This window comes from Rattus rattus, chromosome 9 (assembly GCF_011064425.1).
Source record: "Rattus rattus isolate New Zealand chromosome 9, Rrattus_CSIRO_v1, whole genome shotgun sequence".
Classification (NCBI taxonomy): Eukaryota; Metazoa; Chordata; class Mammalia; order Rodentia; family Muridae; genus Rattus; species Rattus rattus.
The window spans coordinates 89,253,221-89,269,535 of NC_046162.1; the positions used below are offsets into that span (position 1 = coordinate 89,253,221).

At 44.5% G+C, this 16,315-nt stretch overlaps 1 protein-coding gene across 1 annotated transcript in view; it reads left to right on the forward strand.

The window, feature by feature from the left end:
• The window catches only part of Asic2 (acid sensing ion channel subunit 2), a 1,059,219-nt gene that overhangs the window by 754,078 nt on the left and 288,826 nt on the right, over window positions 1-16,315 (forward strand). The gene's annotated exons all lie outside the window — the stretch shown is intronic.

The following is a 16,315-nucleotide window of genomic DNA, read 5'->3' on the forward strand; positions in this document are numbered from 1 at the left end:
AGGGACACTCTTGTCTTGTCTTGTCTTGTTGTGTCTCGGCCTTCATTACCCTCTGTACTTATGGAGCTGTGATGTCCCAGACCTGGGCTCTCAGAAAGTGAGTAGCGAGGCCGTTGTATGAGTTGCTAAGATCATTGAGAGTGAGGGTCAAGACTTCTGATTCTCTTGGGTCATACCACTCAGCACACGGTGCACTCAGCAGGTGCCTAATAGAGGCCCGCTGTAGCAGATTGGCACAAATCGCAAATGAACCTTCCCCATTACTTTGAGGAAAATGGCAGGTCTGTTATTTTGGCTGAATTCTGGAAATATTGGCTCTTATTTCCCACGGCATTTCCACTGTCACTTGGGAGGCAAAGTGGGGTGATTCAGGCGTATTTCTCACCCGCATGAGCTGTCTTTGCCCCACTTTCAGTCTGCCACAGGCTCTGATCTCTGAAGTTCAGAGATGGGGTGTGAGGGATGGAAATGAAGACAACCCCCCCCCAAGCCCTCAACAACAAGTCTTAAGAGAGGGCTAATTCTAACTGCTGATGGCTGACTCTAGTCTGTTCTGCCCCTAAGAGAGAGAAGCTAGAGGTGGGAGTCCTTAGGGGAGTCTTTCCAGTTTCCAGACAGGGCAAAAAGAAACCCATGATGTCTTGAGTAGACTAAGACCCAGTGCTGTCCCCACTGTCCCCACTATTTAACTTCCATAACTGTGGAGTGCCTGGCCAGGTGATGGCCTGCAGGACAAAACACTGGAACACCCCAGTTAGGCTGATATCACAATGTTCATAAAGGGGGCTATAAACTCATCAAAAAGAAAAGACATAAGGAAACCTCTGTATATATCTTTTTTTCCACTGAAGAACTCATTTTTTTATCCAATGTTTAATAAAGGGTGTTTATAGCTCGCTTTCCCTGAGGGCTGAGATATGGTTACTTCTGAGTCTTATCTCCACCAAGAAGCAAAGGTGCTCCTCTAAGGAAGAAATAATAATAACAATAATAATAATAATAATAATAATAATAATAATAATCAGTAGCAATAATGATAAAATGCTAGGAGCAGACTTTTATGATTTAGGTATGGTTCATCTTCAACAAAACTCATGTTAAAGTTCGGTTCCTGCGTCAGCCACTTTTCTGCTACTATAGAGAAGAGTTGAGATAATCAGCTTACGAGGAGGAAAGGTTTATTTTGGCTTACAGCTCTGGAACTTTCTGTTGGTGGCCAGTTGACCTTTGGCTTCGAAACTGTGGGGAAATAATGCATCACGCTGGAGAAGGTGCAGCAGGGAAAACTCATCTACTTCATTACAGGGCATGAAAGAGACAAAGAGGAAAACCAATAAATCTTTATTGAGTGCACACTCCCTGTAACTGGAAGACCTTCTTCTAAGCCTCACCTCTTAAAGGCTTTATCAGCTCCTAATAACGCTGCAGGCTGTGGACCAGACTTTACCATGTGAACCCGTGGGTGACGTTGAACAAAACCAGAACAACTCCCAATGTAGTCATGTGTAGAGGTAGTAGGGCCCTTCAGGGGGTGATTAAAATGAATGAATGCACTTGTGCACATGAATCCATGCACCCATGGAGCTGGAAGAGGACATCAGGATGCCTGGAGCTGGAGTTGCTGAGTTCATTGTGAGTCACCCTGAGTGGGAATTGAGAACGAAAGTTGAGTCTTCTGCAAGAGCAGCCAGCCCTCTTACCTACTTGAGCCATCTCCCTAGCCCCAGAATAAATAAAACTTTTAGATCGTTAAGAAGGATTAATACCTTTCCAACGGGAGCGAGTTCTGACTCTGATATCCCATAGGAACCTCATTATTCACTGAAAGATCCTGTTGAGAGGAAGCAAGACTCTTGGATTCAGCTGTCTTCTCCCCCTGTGTGCACACTCTTTTGCACAAACCCATCAGCCTCTCTCTTTCTTAAGGAGATGAAGCAGCATGAGGCCCCTACCAGAAGCTAAGCAAAAGGAGCACTTTGCTCTTGGACCTTCAGAACAGGATGTGAATCAAAACAAACCTATTTTCTTTATAAATTACCCAGCCCCAGGTATTTTGTTACAACAATAGAAAACACGCAGAGAGATATATTAATCCTGTTTGTGTGTGCCCTAAGGACTCCTATAGAAATATATATTTTAATGCAGTTAAATGATAAATATTTTAAACTATAGTACAGGAGCAGTAAGTAGGGCTTTGTTTTTGTTTTTACACAGGCTTGCTTTTCAGGTTTTAATTCTGGCACAGATACGCTGTACATCCTCGCTTGAGTAAATCGATTCCCCTTCTGGGCTTCAGATTTCATATCTGTAAAAATGAGCATAAGAATTTAGATCGCTCCTTCATCTCTGATCTGAGTTCTTGTAACTCCATAACAGAAATGAATGGTGCATTTATTAAATGCAGAATGTTTTCTGTATAAATGATGTGTGTGTTCATCCGACTCGTATTTATTTGTGCCTGCCTTGTGCTAGGCGATGGCACGGGCAGACAAACAGAAACCTGATGCTAAGAAGATAAAGGGGGCTGAGGATGTAACTTGGTGGTAAAGCAATTGCCTTTGGTAAAGCAAAGCATAAGGCCTTGGGTTCAATCCCTGGTAAAGGATTTCAGGGGAGGAAGCCTTGGGCTTAAGAGAAATCTTACCAGGAAGAGAAAGGGGAGTGGGGAATGAATGTTTATAGTGGAGAGCACAGATACATCATGATCTAAGGGTTCTATATGTGAAAGCAAATTATTTACTTTCTTCCTTCCCTCCCTCCCTCTTTCCTTTCTTCCTTTTCAATACTAATGACTGAACCCAGAGAGAGCCTCTTGCCTATTAGGCAAGCCCTCTGCTACTAAGCTATGGTCCTTACCGAGAAAGCACATTTTTCATGAAATCCAGTCAACTCTTAGACTGAGTTAGTTGGTGACTTGTGTTCTTTCTTTCTTCCTTCCTTTCTTCCTTCCTTCTTTCCTTCCTTCCTTTCTTTCTTTTTTTTCTTTCTTTCTTCCTTCCTTCCTTCCTTGTTTATTTTTTACTTATTTACTTTCCATCCTACTCACCACCCCAATCCCAGTCACCCCTTCCACAATCCTTCCCCTCTTCTTCCCCACTTCCCCTCAGAGCGGGTGGGGTGCCCCTGGGTATCCCCCAGCCCTGGCACATCAAGTCTCTGTGAGGCTGGGTATATCCTTCCGAACTGTGAATACTCCCTCCACCTTCCCTGGATCTCAGTGAGTCCCCTCTGTAAAGTACAAGGATGGTAGTGCAGTGGCCATTCTAAGGGCTTTAATGATCACACACTAGGTCTACAATGACCACATGCAAAGAACCATCCCAAAGAGGGAGAGGCTGGAGAGGTCAGAGGTTAAGTGCTCTTGCTGCTCTTCCATTATGAGGTGGCTCACAATGGCCTGTGAGCCTAGCTCCAACAGATCTGATGCCTTCTGGACTTTGCAGGTAGCTTCATGCACGTCTGCGTACGTGGCTTCCAGGAATCCCACACTAGTTATCAGGCTGTACTTTTTTACCCAATAACCTGCCTTAGCAGCTCTAAGGCTGTACTTTTAAATGGCCGACCATAGCAATCCTCCCCATAAGCTTTCTCCAAATTTCTCTTCTCCTCGGACTTGGGCTTGTCCCTGAGACTATTCTAATGCATCTGTGTCATGTTCTATCCATGGAGATCAGCTCCCAAGCAAAACAAACAAAAGAGAACAAAACAAAACATTCAAAAAACCCACTGGCGTCTTTTCTCCCTTTCAAGCTACAAAACGGAAAGGTCTTCCTATGCCTACTTTTCTGCTCAGAACACTGGTCCCCCCACCATTCTCCGCAATGAGAAGTCACGAGTTTCTTCTCTCTGGCGTACCTGCTACATGGGCTCCCCTCAGGTCTTGGAGGTCATTTGCCTTCCTAGGGGGGATTGCAGGAATTCGTGCTGGAGCAAAGGGAAGAAATGAAAACAAGTTTTTATGTCAGCCAGGCACCCTGCTATATTTATTTATCCATTAATTAAAGTAATGAGAAACGAAACCTACTGTTCAGGGGGCAGGAGCTGAGGCTTTGCCGCTTGGAAACCGGTTGGCTGTGCGGGGGTGGGTGTGGTGTGTAGTCCGAAAGAGGTAGCAGCAGGAGCTCCTGTCGGCAATTTCTAAAGCCTTGGGAAGCTGGGGACAGAAGAAGACCTCAATTTGGTGCCCAACCTTCCTCCTGGTCTTCCTGGAAGTGAAAGCTGCCCAGCTGATCCGGCTGAGGAACTTGCTGTAGGTGGTCCGGAACCCAGCATCCCACACAAATGGAGAGGTTTACATCTCATCCCAGACATAAGCTTTGTTAAAGAAAGGAAAAGACAGCAGGGGTGGGGAGGCAGAAGGAAGGACCTAGAAGGCCCTAGAAGGAAGGAGGAGAACAGTAGAGTGCTGGATTTCCAATGCATGACAGAAGGATCACCCAGTCTGAAGGCACAGAGGGGTTGACCTTCAGGGTCCACCATCAAAGCTCACATGAGCCCTGCCTGGATGACAGCAGAAGGGACCGTTGTTCCCAGCGTGCTCAGTACATTGGCCAGGCATGGAGATACAACTCTTTCAGGAAAGCAAGCATCCTCCACTAGATGGAGGGAAGGGGCAAGATAAAAGGAACAGCTCCGGGCAACATCCAAAGTTCTTGGGAGTTTGATTAATTGCTTTAATTACCCAGCCTGTAGCCATTAAGGCAAGTGGCATGGACAATAGAAGCACAAGAATAGGACCCAAGATTAGGCCTCGGCGACTGCAGTGTTATTTCTCCAGCTATGGAACCCATGTCTCTAAAGCTGGTGTTGGAGTCAGAGAAGAGGAATGTTGAGGGCGTGACCCAAGGCAGAACAACACCGATTAGCGCCCAGCCTCTTCCCTTGTCCTCGAATCTCCCTGGGAGAATTAAGTGCCGGCAAAACAATTTGCATCTGGAAAATCTCCAAAGTGGATTTTATTCTCGCCCAAATGTTACCCAGTATTTTAATTAACCTGGGCTTATTCTTCTAATTACTCGAGTTTTATGCGGTGAATTGCTGTTCAGGAGTGGAGACGATCAGTAAACACAATTACTGTGTATAATACTCCTAGCAAAGCTTTGCCCTTAAAATTTTATTTAAAAAATAATAATTAGTAACATAAATCTTTAATTTCTGGTTCACTGAGGCAGACAGACTGGGGAAGATAGAAAAAAAACCAAGAGCTCTCTTCAAATGTGAAGGTTTCTTAGTAGTTACCCACCGTGTGATGCTTTAATGGGCTTTCATTGCTCTTAGAAATATCCATGAGAAAGGCTAAGGGTGCAAAAGATGCTGTGATATATTATGGAGTGGGGGGGAAATCAGGCCCAAGAGAATGTCGGTGACGTAACATTTTTATAGAAGATTATCAAGAAGCCATTATGTGAGTGTCTGTGTGTATCCAAATGTGTGCTCAAAATATATGGCAGAACATATAACAATTAGACAAGCTACCTACCCTTGGAAAGCAGGAATGGAGCTGGAGGAGAGGAGAAGAGAGACTCTTCATTTCTATTTTGAACGCTGCAGTATTAACGTCTGAATTCTATTTTAGAAGTGTGACTTTTGTGTTAAGTGTTTCTGTAAATTCTGAAAACCGCTGGTTTTGAATAAACAGCATCACATCCTACACCTTGCCTGGGGAGGCCTGTGTTCAGGGAGGGGAAGCCTGGGCATGGAGAGGGAGCCTACGTGCAAGGAAGACTGTCTGTTTGCAGGATGGCTGCATCTGTGCAAACCCCTGAGCTCTAAGAGCATCCTCTTATCTGCAGCAGAAGCACCTTGAGGAAGCTGGTCCCCTTGGCCTGATTCCTGGATTCTGCTCTGAGATTCAACTCTGATGTCTTTGACTTCTTTCCATCCCCGTTTTTCCCCCCTCAGGAGATAGAAAACCTGTTTTCTTGTCCTACCTCCTGACCTCACCCATTCCTGTCTCCCTCTTGGACTCCTTCTTAGTCTCCTCCTTGGTTTGTCCACCTTCAGTTTTTAATAACCACCTATTTGCTATCTGGATTACACCATCAGCATATGCCCTCCCTAGCTCTCCTTCTTGGCTCTCAGTCTGATCTAGTGTTTAATGACAGGCATATATATATTAACTTAATGTTAATTCTAAACACAAGGCAATTGTTTATGTCAGGGGTCCATTGAAGAAACACCAACTTAGAACCAGATATAGGTGGGGACTCGGGAGCAAGACAAAAACACTATATATTATAAAACTGTTTACTTTAAAATGGTTTAGATTTTATGTGAATTTTAGTTTGAGAGTATATTTTTTTAATGTAGGCAAGGGGTTGAAAAGATGGCTCAGGAGTTAAAGCCAACCTAGACTCTATACAAAGGCTATATGATGCTGAACTCAGGATTTCTCCGTTATTCCTTTATTCAATGCATTGATTCAATCTATGTGCCAGTTATCAGGAACTGGTCAAGACAAGGTGAAATAGACCACGTCCCTGCATTCCTGGATGTCAAGGGTCCCAAGGTACATCAGGACAAAGTACCATAGAGGCAGTATAGGGGGTAGAATTTCAGGAGTGTCAAGACAGAAGTTATCAGATATGTTGGAGACACCAGCCAATGCCAATCAAGGCACTAAAGGAAAACCTCACATAACCAGATGTCAAATCTGCCTTGAAAGCCTTAGAAAGAAAGGGAGTAGGTTGTAAAGGAAGACTCACTTTCAATGTCCAGGGAGGGTTGACTAACTCTGGGTAGTTGGAGATCTGTGACAGGCATGGTGCTTTTTGAGTAATCATGAAGAAAGAATGAGTTTGTGTGCCAAGTTGACCATGAAAGTAAGGAAAAGGATCCTCCAAGCAGAAGGAGAAGCCTGTGCAAACCCACTGTGTGCAGGACCAGTCAACAGCTTAAGATGCCAAGAACTCTGAGGGCTTGCTGGGCAGAAATGAAGGCAGCAGAGGAGCTGTGAGTGCCCAACCGTGTAAGTTACATTTTGCTGCGCAAAGATACACTGATAGAAGCAATTTAAAGAAGGAAGGGTTTATTTCAGCTTACCTGAGAGAGAGAGTCCACCCCGGTGAGAAGGCATGTCCTACAGTCAGGGAAAGCATGGCAGCGAGGACAGGAAGTTGGATGGTCATATCTTCATCCACATTCAGGAATAAGAAAGGAAACAGGAAGTGGGACAAAGCTATCCACTCTCCAAGCCCACCCCCAATGGTGGATGTACTTCCTCCAATAAGAATCAACCCCCTAATGGTTTTGGATCCACCCTGGAGACCAAGGGTTTAAATACATGAGCCCAGAGGAGACATTTCCCATTCAAATCATTCCACCAGCCAAAGGCTCTTGCTTCGTTTTGGATATAGTTAAAGGACATGAAGAGGCATGTTTACTTCTATGTTCCAGAACTATCTCCCCGGGGCCTTTCAAGGATTAATAAATATGGAACTAAACACCAGATGGTCTGAAAAAACTGAATCAGCTCATTGGCTTATGTTCTCCCAGAAAATCCACATGAAGTTACACTTTGTAAATGGAAGAAGAGTGAATCTGATCCAATTTATGAATGGTCTATTCAGCAGCAGGCTCCACACCGGGTGGATATGTCCTTTTGCACCAAACATGATTCAAACCATGGGATGGGAGGGAGAGAATGTGGCAAAAGAATCTTCAGTCACAAATTTGCACGCAATCAGAAAATCGTTAACGTGGAGCCATTTTTTTAAGAATAACTTTTCAAGTTAGCAATCCATATTTATTGCCGTACTTTCATCATGATTAAGCTGAGAGCCTGTCCTAGATACCCACCAGCAGATGAATAGATAGAAAATGTGCTACAGTGGAAATGTATTTGGCCCTAAAGAAAAAAGCCCTGACATTGGCAGAGAAATGAATGGAGCTTGGGTTCATCAGGTTAAGTGAAAGAAGCCAGACTCAGAAAGCGCACATCTTTTGATATCAAACCAACTAGCCCACCGTGATGGTCTATTTCTTCTCGGAGACTCAATAGCCATAGACTCAGTGATACTTAGGTGATTGAAAAGGAGCAACTGTGGAAGCCATCCTTCCTTATGTTGCCCTCTATGGTAGGTGGTAGGTCAACGCCATTGACTCCTTAGTAGTTTGTGATGAATTCTTTTGTGAATGCAACAGAAGGTTCTCTCAGGTGCTCTGTGTCATTTAACCCCTTCCTCCCCCTCTAGGCTTGTTTGCCATGGACCTCCAAACTCAGCGGTTATAACTCCATAACCACATTAGCTCAAATAATTTAGTGCACGCTCTCCCAGCCTTTGTGGGCCTCTTTTAAAAGTTTGTTTCTTATTTTATCCATCTCTGTGATTTAAGGTAACTCAAAACTCTTGATATAGAGATATATTTAATAGGAACAAAATGCCTTTTCTTCTTTCGTGGCTCATCTGTCCCTCATTAACCTGAGCAAATCTCAGTATACCAGCCAAGGTGGCAGGTTTGGCTTCCGCCCTCTGGGTTCTATTTGAGCTGTGCTCTTAGCTATGTTGCTTCCCTTGAACATTCTCTACGTGTGCTCTGGGTGTTGCTTCAATCATATATTGTGTGTCCACTCGGTATCGGACACCTTGTTGTTGTGTCAGGGACTGAATAACACTGAACTATCCTAACGTGTAAGGCAGTTTCAATTAGCCCCATTATACAGTTGAGAGAATGCAAAACTCAGAGGCCTTGCAACCCTTTGCTCAGGTTCCTGCAGGAAGTGAGGGGTGAGGCAGGGTTTGGACTGAACTTTTGTGGATCCAGAAGCTTGTTTGCCTTTCTCGTTGCCTTAGGAGTCCCACATTCATAATCCCTTTGTAGTCAGGCAAGCTCCTACGCCTCCTGCAACCTCTTTTCTCCCTACCTGTTCAGTTCCCCAATTAATTTTTTTTTAAAGCAACAAAAAGAAGAAGAGAGGCCTGCTCCAAGCTGTATTGACAGAACTAAACATCCTGACTGGCTATTTTTCTGACCTAAAGCAAGTGCTTCCAAGGTACAAAAATAGAAACTTTCTTTCCCCTTTATCTTTGTTCTTGAGAATCACAGAATAAAGACTATGCCAGACCCCCCAACTTGTCTATCTTTGTAAAAGAAAAAATACATTTAAACCTTTTACACTGAGCTATTCCGCCTTCTTACGGAGCCTGGTAATGAAAGCTAGATGTGCAAATCCTAACTAGAAATCCAAGTTCCATAACAAATGCCTGGCTACCCAGGCTCTGTAGAAGGGCAGACTTCATTCGGAAATGGAGATCTGTCTTCTTGGTGATGGATTTTTTTCCTTTTTCCTTCCTTCCTCCCTTCATTTCTTCCTCTTCAACTAGAGGCGGAGCGGTGGGCTCTCACACTAGAACCTGTATCTCAATATGGCTGTGCTTCTAGAAGTACACATGCACAGCCAAGAATAGTGTGTGTTCCTAGACAGTCCCAGCAGAATAGCGTTCACAGAGTCCCCTCTTTCTAGTCTGGGATGCCAAGGAAGAAGCAAGGAGGGGAAAGTAAATGGGCAATATTTTGTCAGTAATAGCATTCCTGGGGCTGGAGGGATGATGACTCCGTGGCTAAGAGCACTTACTGCTTTTGCCAGGGCAGGACAGAACAGCCATTTGGTTCCCAGCACCCACGCTTGGTGACTCCTAACTACCTGTAACTCCAGCTCTGTGGGGACTGCTGCCCCCTTCAGGCCTCTGGGGCACTAACATGAATGTGAATGCACACAGACATATGCACGTAAATAAAACTAAATCTTTTTTTTTTTAATGATGTGCTTAAGAGTTTTCTCTGCCTGCTTTCTTAATCCTCCCAATAGCCTCTCACCAAGGTTCTAATGAATAAATGAAGGGCCTGCATGGCAGCATGCTTGGTGCAGGGACCCAAGGGCAGTTGCTTCCTCTCTGGCTCTAGACTCAGCCACACAAAGCCACAAGTGAAGTAAAGCCTTGGCACCCACTAAGAGCTTCCTGTGAGAGAAGTCTGGGAAGGAAGGGGCCATCTCCACTGACCCTAAGGAGAATTCCTTATCTACTGCATGCCTGAACTTACTCAGCCCATTTCCAGCAGTCCTTCCTCACAGGGGACTCTGGGCCACAGTAATCTGGGCCATCATCATCACCTATGACTTCTTGGCTTAGCTGTTCCAGTCCAGATTCTTTTAAAAAAAATCTCTTTCTCCCTAGACTCAGCCAGGAAACAATTGAAAAACTTCAAACAGCATTTGTAATAGGCACAAGATGTGAGGGCAGAGAGTCAATCAGGGATTTCTTAACAAATGTCACATAGCACCTTTCCCTCTGGGTATTGGTATGTCTCAGTAACTGGAATTTTTTTTAAGCTTTGCCTTTTTGTAAAGAAAATATAGATATTTGTAGATAATGATGAAGTCCACAGACCGGTGATGGAAATAACATACACTCATTGGCACTAATTATATATAATAAACCACAAAGGGGAGTATGATACCCGGGGATATTAAAGTTACCATGCTACTGTATAATAAGCCCTCAAAGCCATGTTGGCTCAGCAATCATTTTGAACAGGATTCTAGGAAGAATGACAGGGCTCCTCTCATCCAGCACTGCTCCTCCTGTCTTAGTCTTTTGTCTATCAATAACAGAACATCCACACTCATTATCACTAATTGTTTCTCAATGATCCTTATGCATACAGTTACATCTCTCTATAAAGTGCCAAGAACAGACAGCCCTTGCTGCTTACTGCCTGTGACAGTTAACTGTAATTGTCAACTTGACACAATCTAGAATCACCTGAGGAGAGAGTTTCCATGAAGCATCATCTATACTAGACTTACCTGTGGACATTCCTATAGAGAACTATCTCCATTAATGTTATTAGTGTGAGATGACCCAGCCCAGTGTGGGCAGCACCATTCCCTAGGCACTGGGTCCTGAGTAAGAATGGAGAAATTGAGCAAGCAAGCCATTATGTATGCATTCATTTCTCTCTGTCCTCAATTGTGGGTGTGTTATGACTACCTGAAGTCCTGCCTTGACTTCCTCACAGTGATGGTCTGCAACCACAAGGAACTATAAGATGAAATTAACTCCTTTTTCCCCTAAGTAGCTCTTGGATAGGGTATTTCATGACAACCACAGAAATGAAACTAGAACACTACCTCGCTTATTGGATAACTGGGTAGCTGTAATATACTTGATCTTGCTGTCTTTACATGTTCTGCCTTAGGACATAGACATCTCTGATGTCTGCCATGTTAGTCCCATGAGTTATCTGTACATACACTGAAAAAACTATAGCACACTATATTTGATAAAAATATAATGACCTCCTATTTCGGAGTTCATAAGAGCTCCATTAAGGGGAAGTCTCAACATCATGAGACTTCTAATGTCTCACCACTAAACGTTGCAGTAACACTTTAGGATGCTGCCACTTTAGGATGGCTACCACTCAAACTTGTTTATTATACATCAGGCACTGGCCTAATGGGCTGCATTTACTGCTCTCATTTGAGTCAGTGTTCACAAGATCTACAATGTCAGTGTTATTAGCTACACATTAAAGATAAGGAGACACAATTAGAAAGGTTTCATGGCTCGTTCAAGGTCACATTGGTAATAAGGTATGGAATATTGGTATTCAAACCTGGGTCTTTATGTGCTAGACAGCAATCCCAAAGGTCATTGCAGAGTTTGAACTTTATTCTGAAGGCCAAGGGAACTCAAGGGATCTTCAGGTTATGAGTGAAGTGTTTCAATTTGGCAGAGCATGGATAGGTGGGGGTGGGGATGGGGTCAGTGGTATTCCAGATGACACAATCCTAGTGAAGCTTCTGAGAATGGAGAGTGTGAAAGAAAGAAAGGTGTGCTGGAGAGACTCTAGAGCCCAGGACAACAGTTCTCAAGGATAGGCAAAGAAGAGTCCAATGGCGGCAGGGATTCCAATGTGGGTGTTTCAGTGTGTTGGTGGATGGTGGAGTCACTCTCTGGAGTAAGAAACTTAAGAGGGTAGGAGATGTAGTTTCGCCCTTTGCTAACTGTGGTCAGAAGGAGAGCTAATGCCACTCCTTTCTGGGCATAACTGGAGAGAGCTGGTCCTCTTGTTGAAGCCCAGGAGAGCTGGCACAGACCAACTCAGCTACCACCCAGGCCCAGATTCAGGAGTTCAGATTAGCTGTCTCCAACATCTACCCCATCTATGAACTGCTGGGGTGTATAAAGGAGCCAATCTACAGAGCCAAAGCTTTGGGTCTCCACTTCATAAAGGGCAACAACAGGATAGGCAAGAGGAGTCCTGGTGAGGGTTCAGTATTGATGGCGTAGCAGAAGGCAGAGTTTTGACCTGTACCAATAACTTATTGCAATGAACATTTGCAAGTAAAGCTGTTTGGACAAAAGCGTATACTGTGGGATGTATTATAGCTCCCACAGCAAGATGTTTTTGTTTGTTGTTTTGTTTTGTGGGGGAGCTGCAAGGGCAGAGGGGAGATATAGAGGGATAAGGAAATGAGTAAAGTTGGTATGCGTGATGTTGCAATTCACACCGAGTCAATAAAAATTCTGATTAAAAGAAGCTTAAGAGGGAGAGTGTTATGAGGATGAGGAGCACCTCACTGGTCCATCTGAAGTCAAGAGTCTGAAGGACATTCACCGAAACATACACAAAGATTGCATACGCAAGCACCAAACTCAGGAAAACGTTTAGCTTCAGACATGGGTTTAGGAGATATAACATCACTTGTGAGACCTGAAACCAAAGATACAGATGATTCTCCAATGCAGGAATGCAGAATGAGACTTGAGACGAAGTCATAGCTGAGGACAAATGAAGACCTCCCTGTTTTCTCTGAGCCCTGGGCTACCTGCCACACCACCACTCAGGGCACGAAGAGTCTAGAGTTCCTCAAGCACAGAAAAGAAATTATCTCTCCACTCCCCCAAATTCTGAAATGTTCTGCTTCTAGCAAAGTCTGCAGGTGTTCAAGGAATCCACAGATGCCTGCCTGTGAGAAAAGGCTGGCTCCGAAACCCTAGGCAGCCCGACATTCCCCAGGGCTGACTATTATCACTGGTGGTAGTGTGATAAAGCACTGGCCAAAAGCAACTTGGGGAGTGTTTTAGTTAGGGTTTTACTGTTGTGAACAGACACCATGACCAAGGCAATTCTTATAAGCACAACATTTAATTGGGACTAGCTTACAGGTTCAGAGGTTCAGTTCAGTATCATCGAGGTAGGAACATGGCAGCATTCAGGCAGGCATGGTGCAGGAGGAGCTAAGAGGTCTACAATCTTCATCCACTGACCTCTAATAGAAGACTGACTTCCAGGCAGCTAGGAAGTGGGTCTGATAGCCCACACCCACAGTGACACACCAACTCCAACAAGGACACATTTTTTACTATTGCCACTCCCTGGCCCCTGTAGGCTTGTTCAAACATGAGTCTATGGGGGCCATACCAAAACATAGCATAATGAAAACTACATTTAGTCCAACTCCAAAAGTCCCCATAGTCTTTAGCAGTCTCAACAGTTTTAAAAGTCCAAAGCTCGAGGTCTCTTCTGAGATTCTTCCAATCACTTAACTGTAATCCCCAAAGCAAGACAGGAAATCAGCTGGGCAAACTCCAAACTCTGCATACCTATGTCTGAAGTCAAAGCGGTCTTCAGTTCTCCAACTCCTTTTTTTTTTTCTTTTCTTTTCTTTTTTTTTTTTGGAACTGGGGACCGAACCCAGGGCCTTGCACTTGCTAGACAAGCGCTCTACCACTGAGCTAAATCCCCAACCTCTCCAACTCCTTTTTACATCTTTCACCTGGGTTGGTTCCACTCCCTTGTAGTAGCTTTTCTCAACAATGGCTTTGGTATCTTAAAAATCTTGGGGTATCCAAGGCTACTTTAATGTTACAACTTCTTGTTTCAATGTTTGGGATCCACACATGATCTTCTGGGCTCCTCTAAAGAGCTGTCATACCTTCTCCAGCTCTGCCCTCTGAAGCACTCTAAGCCCAAGTTGATCCATTGCTCTTCTTGGTGATGATACCATGGTATTGGCATCTCCAATATACTGGGGTCTTTTACTACAACTAGGCTTCACCAGTAGCCTCTCATAGGCTCCTTCATGGTGCCAAGCCTCAAATCTTTTGCATGACCCCTTCAGTCATAAATTGCAACTGAGGCTGCACCTTTTTCAGTGGCCTTCCATGGCTTCTCACAGTGCCAAGCCTCAGCTAGGAAGTGGGTCTGATAGCCCACACACACAGTGACACACCTACTCCAACAAGGTCACACCTTCTAATAATGCAACTTCCTGGGCTGAGCATACGCAAACCATCACGGGGAGGAAAACCTTTAAGTGGCTTACAAGTTGTAAGTTACAGTCCATCATAGAGGGAACTCAAGGCAGGAAGCTTGGGGAAGGAACTGGAGGAGAGACCACAGAGTTATACTGCTTACTGATGCCTCCCTTCTCCAGTAAGGAATGCTTGCCTTTCTTATACAATCAGGACCATCTTCCTGAGGAAAGTTTCACCCACAGCAGGCTGGGAACTCCTGTACCTTAACAATCAAGAGAATATCTCCATAGACATGGCCACAGGTGCTTTCTTCCCAGAGGACTGTAGTTTGTGTCACATTGACAGCAAAGCGACTAACCACCTCTCACACACCAGCTCAGTAGTTCAGGGTGCACATAAGATGTTAGGCACATTAGCTAGTAGAAAGAGTATAGTCTTTGGAATTAGAAATATCTGGGTTTAAATTTCACACGGAATGGGGAATCCCAAGCAGATGATCTCAATGATATAAGTATCAATTTCACCACCTACGAACAGGCCTATTCATACCAAGAGACCCAGAAGCATAATTTAGTGGCTCAGGTGAGATACAAGCCAGTCACATGGTAACTTGCTGACATATGGCCCCACAGGAAGCACCTTCTCTCTCTCTTCTCTCTCTCCCTCATCTGAGATACAGTGAGAGCTGAACTAGAGTTTGGATGGTTTGGGCCACCCCTCCACAAATTGAACCTAAAGAGGTTGAGGGGGTGAGGAGACAGCTCCAGGGTACATCTGTGCTTTCTAACCACAGGCTGCACATGTGGCTTCATGCTGCCCCAAGATAACCCGAGCTATCATCATTGGACCTGGTGACGAATGGCAGAGCGAAACACAGCTTCCTTTTTTTATATATAAGAGAAAATTTTCTCCCAGGCCCCAAGCAATCACACGTACAACAAACATCACTGGAACCAGCAGGTATGCATTCCAAGAGAAAACGGTCTCTGGACTCTCTTTGAGTAATTCGTTCCTTCTGGAAAAACATAAAAAGACAGGATGGCACAGGACACGAGGAAAGGATCAAACCCAGGCACAGCCAGGGCCCGGCTTCTTCAGAGCTATTTTTTTACATAGGCTCTAAGTCTGAGGATCAAAGTGAGGCTGCTCCCTCAGATCAGCCCACAGTCCCTAACCTCTGTCCTTGTTGGTGCACATTTACCGCCAGCATTAAGGAGGCAATTCTGGTGCTCAAGGTATCTGTGAAGATGAGGCTGTGGCTGTTCTAGTGTGAGGTTAGTGACCAACTCAGATGCACACATCCTAGAGAAACACGCATCCTAGGGTGTCTCTAGCCTGAGTAGTCTAGCTGCCAGCTTAGAGATGACAGAACTACTTTGGGGAGAAAAATGAACCTTTCTGCAGTTAGGAGGAGAATTGGGGTATAAACCCAGAGACACTGGTGCTTTGGGCTAAATGAGAGCCTAAGTGCCACTCACCTCCTTCAGAGCTCAAAGGTAGTTCTTTCCACAAAGACTGGGCATGCAAAATGGCTGAGCAGGTAAAGCACTGCCTCACTGGCCCTGATAAGTTTAATCTCTGGAACCCAAATAAAGGGAGAAGACAAGAACAGACTACACAAAGGTTGTCTTCTCACCTTCAGACACACTACAGGGCTCACGTGAGCTCCATTCCATTCTCATCATACACACACGACAATAATTAAAATAATTTTTAAAGAGGATTAAGAGTTGGCATAGGTGTCTGAGGAGACAGCTTAGTCAATAAAATGCTTATTACACAAGATAAGAATCTGAGTTGAATCTCTAGAACTGACATTGAACCAAGCTCTTATGTGTGATGTATGCATATAAACGCTACACGGGGGAGAGAGAGGCAGGTAGACTCCCGGGTCTCACTGGCCTGCCAGCTTCATCTATTTGGCAAGCTCCATTCCAGTGAGAAAGTTTGTTTCAAAAAACAAGGCGAGATGGCTCATCAGGTAAAGGTGCTTGAAGAAAAGTCTGGAGACCAGGGTTCAAATCCCCAAGCCCACATTGTGAAAGGAG